Source organism: Echinops telfairi, unplaced genomic scaffold (genome assembly GCF_000313985.2).
Source record: "Echinops telfairi isolate 266 unplaced genomic scaffold, ASM31398v2 ScPeMD7_7409;HRSCAF=8447, whole genome shotgun sequence".
Taxonomy (NCBI): Eukaryota; Metazoa; Chordata; class Mammalia; order Afrosoricida; family Tenrecidae; genus Echinops; species Echinops telfairi.
Window position 1 is genome coordinate 1542925 of NW_022111309.1, and position 6955 is coordinate 1549879.

Genomic DNA, 6955 nt, shown 5'->3' on the forward strand with positions numbered 1-6955 from the left:
CCTGGCACTATAGAAACAACTTTTATTTTCCCTGCCCCAACTTGGAAAGCAATTACTTCTCCAAGGCGTCCTAGCTCCTTGTATTGAAGTATGGATTTAAACCCCAAATCTGACCCTAAATGTGCTCCTGATTAATCAAGTGTTATTGCTTCTATGAATTCTTGGTAGACAGATCAAGGAACAGATATATACTAATCCACACATACATCTACATTATTGGAGGTATACTTTTAGTGTACATTTCTGGGTCAAAAGTGAGTACATGTGTCGATTGTTTGGTATTGACAATATTTTTCCCTTCAAAGGAGTTATAACTGCTGGCATTGCCAACAGCAATGCATGAAAGTACCAGTTTCTCCATAGTTCTGTCAATAGAACTCATGCTTTCAAAATGTTGCCATTCTGAGGTGAAAAATGATTCTCAGTGTTCTGTAATTAGCATTTCTCTATATGTTGATATGAACATTTTTAATATGTCTGAGTTAGTTTTACATATATGTTTAACAGACTATTTTCTTTTTCTTATTTTCCTTTAAGGATTTTGGTATTTTGCCTCTCATTTTCATTTATTTATTAAAAATGTTTGTTTTTAAGGTGGTAAGGATAAGGTCATATTAGTATAAAGGCAAAAATTCAAATGATGCGTAAGAGGGAGAAGATCCCCAACAATGTTCAGAAAGCCAGGGAAGACATTTCTGTCACGGGACATGTAAGAGATACCTGCACCCAGTACAAATTTAGATCACACCCACAGGGAGGACAACTGGCATGGTACCGAGTTCAGTCCCGCATAATCAGGATTGCAACGGTCTCTGCTTGATCGTAAGGCTCTTTGGGACTCTTCCCTCGGCTAACGCGGATCTGCCAACAGCTTGGTCTGACCAGAGACTCTGACCAGAGACTCTGCGGGTGGGTTTGGGACCCACTGTCCTCCACAGCATCTCCACACCGGGTTCACGGTTTCAGCTCTGATGCTTGTCTTGTCACCTTCTCTGGATCTTGTAATGGTCATCTTTCTGGGACGCGCTTCTGTGTGGCTTTAGTTGGCTCCTCGCTTAAGACTGCTGCTTGTTTGAATACAAGCCTTTAAGATCCCAGACGCTAGCTCCCTTACCTTCAGTGATCATTTCATGAAGTTGAGTATCAAGCAGGGGCATGATGTAAGAACTAAATGTTCTTAAGATGGAGCTAGTGTGAGCCCAGAACTCATTCCTGTATCTATGCTTGCTTTTTTTAAAATTTGCTGTAACTTGGAAATTAATGCATATGTCATATTCCATAGTTCAGTCATGTCAAACATAATTGTACAATTTTTTCTATAGTCAGTGTCCAGACATACTATTCCTTCCTGGACTTCTTGACATCATTTCCCTTATGTCCCCCACCCCCCACCCTTCCATATCACCCAACTGCCAAACCCTTGTTCTGTTTCTTTTCATATAGGATCAATGTCCCTGGGTTTCGTTCACCACAAACCAGAGAAACAAGTAACACAGTTTCAAGAGTGTGACCCCCAATGGGGATGCACCTCTGACATACACCCTAGTATACACAAGTGTAAGCAAATACAGGGTCACAGGATGGCCGGAATTGTACGTTAGCGTAATACTGCATACAGGCAATGATGTACCGTGTTTCCCTGAAAGTAAGATATCCCCGAAAATAAGACCTACTTACAGTTTTGCCTCTCACTGAAATATAAGGTACCCCCCGAAAATAAGACCTCCCCGAAAATAAGCCCCCCCGAAGCTACCATAACTCTGGACTGTAGCGCCAGGCGACGCTGCGCAGCTCAATGTTGGCCGCAGCGCAGCCAGAGCAGACAGGAAGTGCGAGGTCTCATTAATAAAACAATAAACAATAAATGTGCACTGTATTCTTCTTCATGAAAAAATAAGATATCCCCTGAAAATAAGACCTAGCGCATCTTTGGGAGCAAAAATTAATATAAGACACTGTCTTATTTTCGGGGAAACAGGGTAGTAACATCTTGTTTGTCCGTTAACCAACAGCACAGCGTTCGTGGTACAGCTGTCTTCTGCTTCCTCCGACACCATGTGTTTCCGGCTCAGTCCTCAGGTTCCAAGTGTGTCGGAAGTAGGGTCCAGTTCACCCAATAGGGTTCTCACATGGGCTCTCACGATGCTTCTGGAGCATGCTGTGCACCCTGACATTGCCGGAGTTAGTGTCTCAGAGACCTTTACATATTGGAGACATTAGCCCCCTATCTCTGGTGTACTGTGAATATTTTCCACTACTGTCAGTTATCATTTAACTCTATTTAAGGTGCTTCTGTGTGCAAACATTAAAAAATAATTACATAGTCCAATTTATTCTTTTTCTTTATTGTCTCTGAATTATTGAGTCTTGCTTAAAAGCTTCTCTGTGTCACCAAAGCCTAAAGCAGAATTCGCCTATCCTTTCCCTCAGTACGTCCTTGCCTTCATCCCCCATTCTGATCCTAATCCATTTGGAGTTTACACGGTATACAATGTAAACTAACAGCTGATACTTTCTCTTTCCAGATGATCCAGTTGTCTGAGCTCGATTTACTAAAAAGTCCATCTTTGTTCCAGGGATTTCAGAAGCCCTCTTTGCCCTAGTTGGTATGTGCTTTTGTGTCTTAATACTGAACCGCTGGTTGTCTTTTGTCTATTAACATGGCAGTAACACAGTTTTATGTATCCAACTCCAAACTCACTGCCATCAAGGCAATCCTGAATCATGTGACTCCACAGGACAGGGGAGACCTGCCCCTGTACTTTCTGAGACCGAAACTGTTCACTGGAGTAGAAAGACATTGCCCTTCTTCTGTGGAGCAGCTGGTGGTTTCCAACTGCCGAACTTGCAGTTAGCAGCCCAACGTGTAACCAAGACACCACCAAGGCTCCTTGTTTAGCTACATGTTGTACAACACATGTCTGGTGAGGCAGTTTCCCCGTGTTTGTTCCTGTGATTGCAATCCCTTTATTAATTTGTGTCTTAACATTTCCCATGTTGAGCTTTTTTAAATCCTTGTGGAATTTAGTTCTAAATATTTATTTTTTTTTGTTGCCCTTTTAAATGATAGGCTTTCTACCAGTAACTTCTGTCAATGATTTTTAATTTTCTATCCTGTTATACTGTTAAACTCTTATTTGCTGAGTTAGCTGCATTATTGGTTCGATACGGGTTTCGAAGTGTATTCACATGCTGTTTGCAAACATATAGTTTTACTTTAGTCAGAAATATTTGTAGCGATCATAGAATACATAAACAGAGCATTTCTGATGCCAACTTTTCTTCATTTTACTTGTTTTAAAGTCTTTTTATCTGGTGACCACCACTATTTTACATTTAATTGCTTTAACTTCCTATCTTCTTGGTTTTCTCTTAACCTTGTGAAACTGTTAAGAGATGTAACTGCAACCATTTGCTTATTCTCTAAAGAAGAACATAATGAAAATGAAACACTAAGTTCCAACAAAATCACACTGCCTTGTCTTCATATAAAAAGCACCACAAGGAAAAACCCCAGTAAGGCCAGATGTCCACTGCCATCCTCTCAGTGACCAAAGAACTGTTGAAAAAGCAAGTTGCAAATATGTAAAAATATCATGGAATTGTTGTTTGGTGCCAACACCTTGGTTCCAATTCATTGTGACTTTATATACAACAGAACGAAACACAGCCCTGTATGTGCCATCCTCAAAATTGAGCTTATATTTCAGCTCATCAATGCAGTCGCTGTGTCAATCCATCTTGTCAAAGGTCTTCCTTTATTTCACTGCCTGATACTTTACTAAAACCGATGTCCTTCTCCAGAAACCGATCTATCCTGACAACATGTCTACAGTACTTGAGACAAAGTCTCGCCATCCTTGCTTTTAAGGAGCATTCTGGCTGTACTTCTTCCAGGATAGGTGTGTCTGTTTGGCAGTCCATAGTATTCTCCATATTCTTTACCAGCACCATAATTCAAATGCATGAATTGTACTCTGCTCTTCCTTATTTACCCTCCAACTTTAACATGCATATGAGGCAACTGAAAAGACCATGGCTTGGGCCCGGTGCACATCAGTCCTCAAAGTAACACCCTTGCTTTTTAACACTTTATAAAAGAAGTCTTGTCTAACAGAATTACCCAGTGCAATGCTTCATTTGTTTCATGATTGCGGATTCTATGAGCATTAAATGTGGATCCAAGCAAAACAAAATCCCTGACAACTTCAATCTTTTCTCTGTTAACTACTGGTCAGTTGTGAGGATTTGAGTTTTCTTTACATTAAATTGTAATCCATACTGAATGCTGCAAGTGCTTCAGGCCCTCTTAACGTTCATCAAGCAAGGTTGTGTCACCTGCATATCAAAGGCTGTTCATAAAGCCTTCTTCCAATCCCGATGCTATATTCTTTTTCAAATCATCCAGTTTCTTTGATTATGTATTCAGTATAGAGATTGAATAATTATGGTGAGAATATACAGCCCTGATGCACACATTTCCTGATTTTAAACCATGGAGTATTTCCTTATTCTTTTCACACAACTGCCTCTTGATCCAGGTACAGGTTCTATGTGAGCACAACGTAGCAGTCTGGGACTCTCGTTCTTCTTCAGGCTATCCATACGTAGTTGACTATGGTCCACAGAGTCAAATGCTTTAGCATTGTCAATAAAACACAAGTCAACACATTTTTCTGATATTCTCTGTTTTCAGCCAAGTTCCACCTGACATCAACAACAGTATCCCTGTTCCACATCCTTTTCTGAATCTGGCACAAATTTCTGACAGTTCCAAGTCAATGTACTCCTGAGACCATTGTTAGATGATCTTCAGCAAACTTTCCCTGCATGTGTGTTAGCCTGGGTAGACTAGAGAAACAAATTCACAGAAACTCATATATGTATAAGGAAAAACTTTATATACAAGAGCTATTGAATATTGAGAATATTTTCTAGCCCAGTCCAGATCAAGTCCATAAATCCAATATTAGCACATATTTACGATACCAATCTATAAAGTCCTCTTCAGACACACGAAACACATGCAATGACGCCAAATGCAGGAAGATCACAGGCCAGTGGGTGGAAAGTCTTCTGGATCCAGTGGCGGTAGAGGAATCTCAGTGCTGGAAGGGGTCTCCACATGGTTCCTTCAGCTCCAGGGATCTAGCGTAGCTCCGTGTGTCTTGTCAGCAAGCATGTCTCACAGGGAGTGAGCCTGTGCCCTACCTCCAATGAGCTATTTATTTCCATAGTGCCTCCAAATAAGGTCATCAAGCTGTGACCTGACTGACAGGCTAAACTCTACCCCTTCACTCTGATGTCTCAAATTGACAATAGGTTATGTAACTACCACAGACGACGCTTTGTCAATTTACCATTTTCACACATCTCTTTAGCCATATATAATTTTCAAACAGTAATAAAATCATATCTGTACCTAAGAGGATAAAACTAAAATGTACGCAACTCAATATATGCCACCCTCATTTAAACTTAACATTCTATAAGTGAACAAAACAAAAATATCCCATTTCTAACAAATGCAGTTAAGTAACACGTATACCTTAATCCTATAATCCTATTAATATATTTCCCCACCTATGAGACTTTGTAAGCCAGCCACTTCATGCCTTTATCCTCCCAATTTTGGGTATCCAATTTCTAAACTGCCCACTTACATTAACCCAGTGCTCTGAGGAGACAATCGTATTCTTTGATGTGACGAATCTTCATTCCAGTTTGGAACCTTGTGAGTTCGCATCCATAAGCAAAGTCAAATCAGGACAGGCCATCCATAAAGTCTGCAGCACTATGTACCAGTTCACAGGCTCAAAAATCTTCTCTTCATCTGGTCGGGTTCTGGTAAACTCAATGTGGGCTGCCTCACCAGGGTGCCCACTGGTCACCTTGCTTATAGACCATGGCCCCATCACAAATTCTCAACAAGCCTAGCCTCTTTGGACTGGTCATGAACTTCAGACCAGTCAACCCGCTCTCACCTTCTCCTTTAGTTCCTGTATACTAGGTCCACGGGTGTCAGTGGCCAGACTCAACCTGCTGCTTTATTGCTGTGTTTCTCCTTCTCCTACTTAACACCTGGATCCAGGTGGTCACATAGCAAGCCTGCCACAGGCTCCCTTTAACATTCAGTCCTAGAGAGGAGTGTTCTTCATGGTTCCAGATTTTATCCAGCTTCTAACAAAAACCACTAGTTCAAAATTCAAAAATCCAAAGTCCTTTCTTCCCCCTTCAATCAGTCAATAGCCCCTAGGCACTTCTCTTCACCTTCTACTGTCCTGAGCACTCAAGGACACTGGGTGGGGCTTATCTTTCAGAGCCTTTTTTGTAGGCTCTTAAACCCATTTAAAGACCAAATTTTAATGACTCAGGCAAGTGGGCTTATAAGCTTTATATTTTCATACTTCCCAATAATCTTTTCTATCAATCATTATATCAACAATAATAGGCAGAAGAAATCAGTATAAACAGAGTAGAATCAGATCCCAAACTGGATTCTTAAAACAGTCAAGTTCAATCCTTATTTAGCTTATCTTAATCCTTATCTAAACTATTCTATAGCATCAAGCCAGAGCCAGGCTTTCTGTCAGCCATTTTCCCTAAGCAGCTCTGAGAAATTCAAGGGACAATTTTGTCCCCTGAGCTCAAAATACACATTAATCATATTTATTTTCGCCATTTCACACAGGAATAACCAAAGCCCACAAGCAAACAAAATAATCAAAACTTTAACCTCCCATATTCTTTCTAGAAAACTCAGTAAATTGCATGGACATAGCTGACCTCTGGCTAGCCAAAGAAGAAAAACAAACTACCACGAGGCAGAGGTCAAACAAGGATCCACTTTTCATTTTTATTATTTGTTTCTCTAGTACCCAACTCCTGGTACCAATTGTGTTAGGGTTCTCTAGAGAAACAAAACCAGGACACATTCACATTGGGGGGGGGAAAT

The 6955-nt window shown here is 40.6% G+C and overlaps 1 protein-coding gene across 3 annotated transcripts in view; it reads right to left on the reverse strand.

Annotated features, from left to right (window-relative positions):
• The window catches only part of LRRC28 (leucine rich repeat containing 28), a 181568-nt gene that overhangs the window by 34106 nt on the left and 140507 nt on the right, over positions 1-6955 (reverse strand). The gene's annotated exons all lie outside the window — the stretch shown is intronic.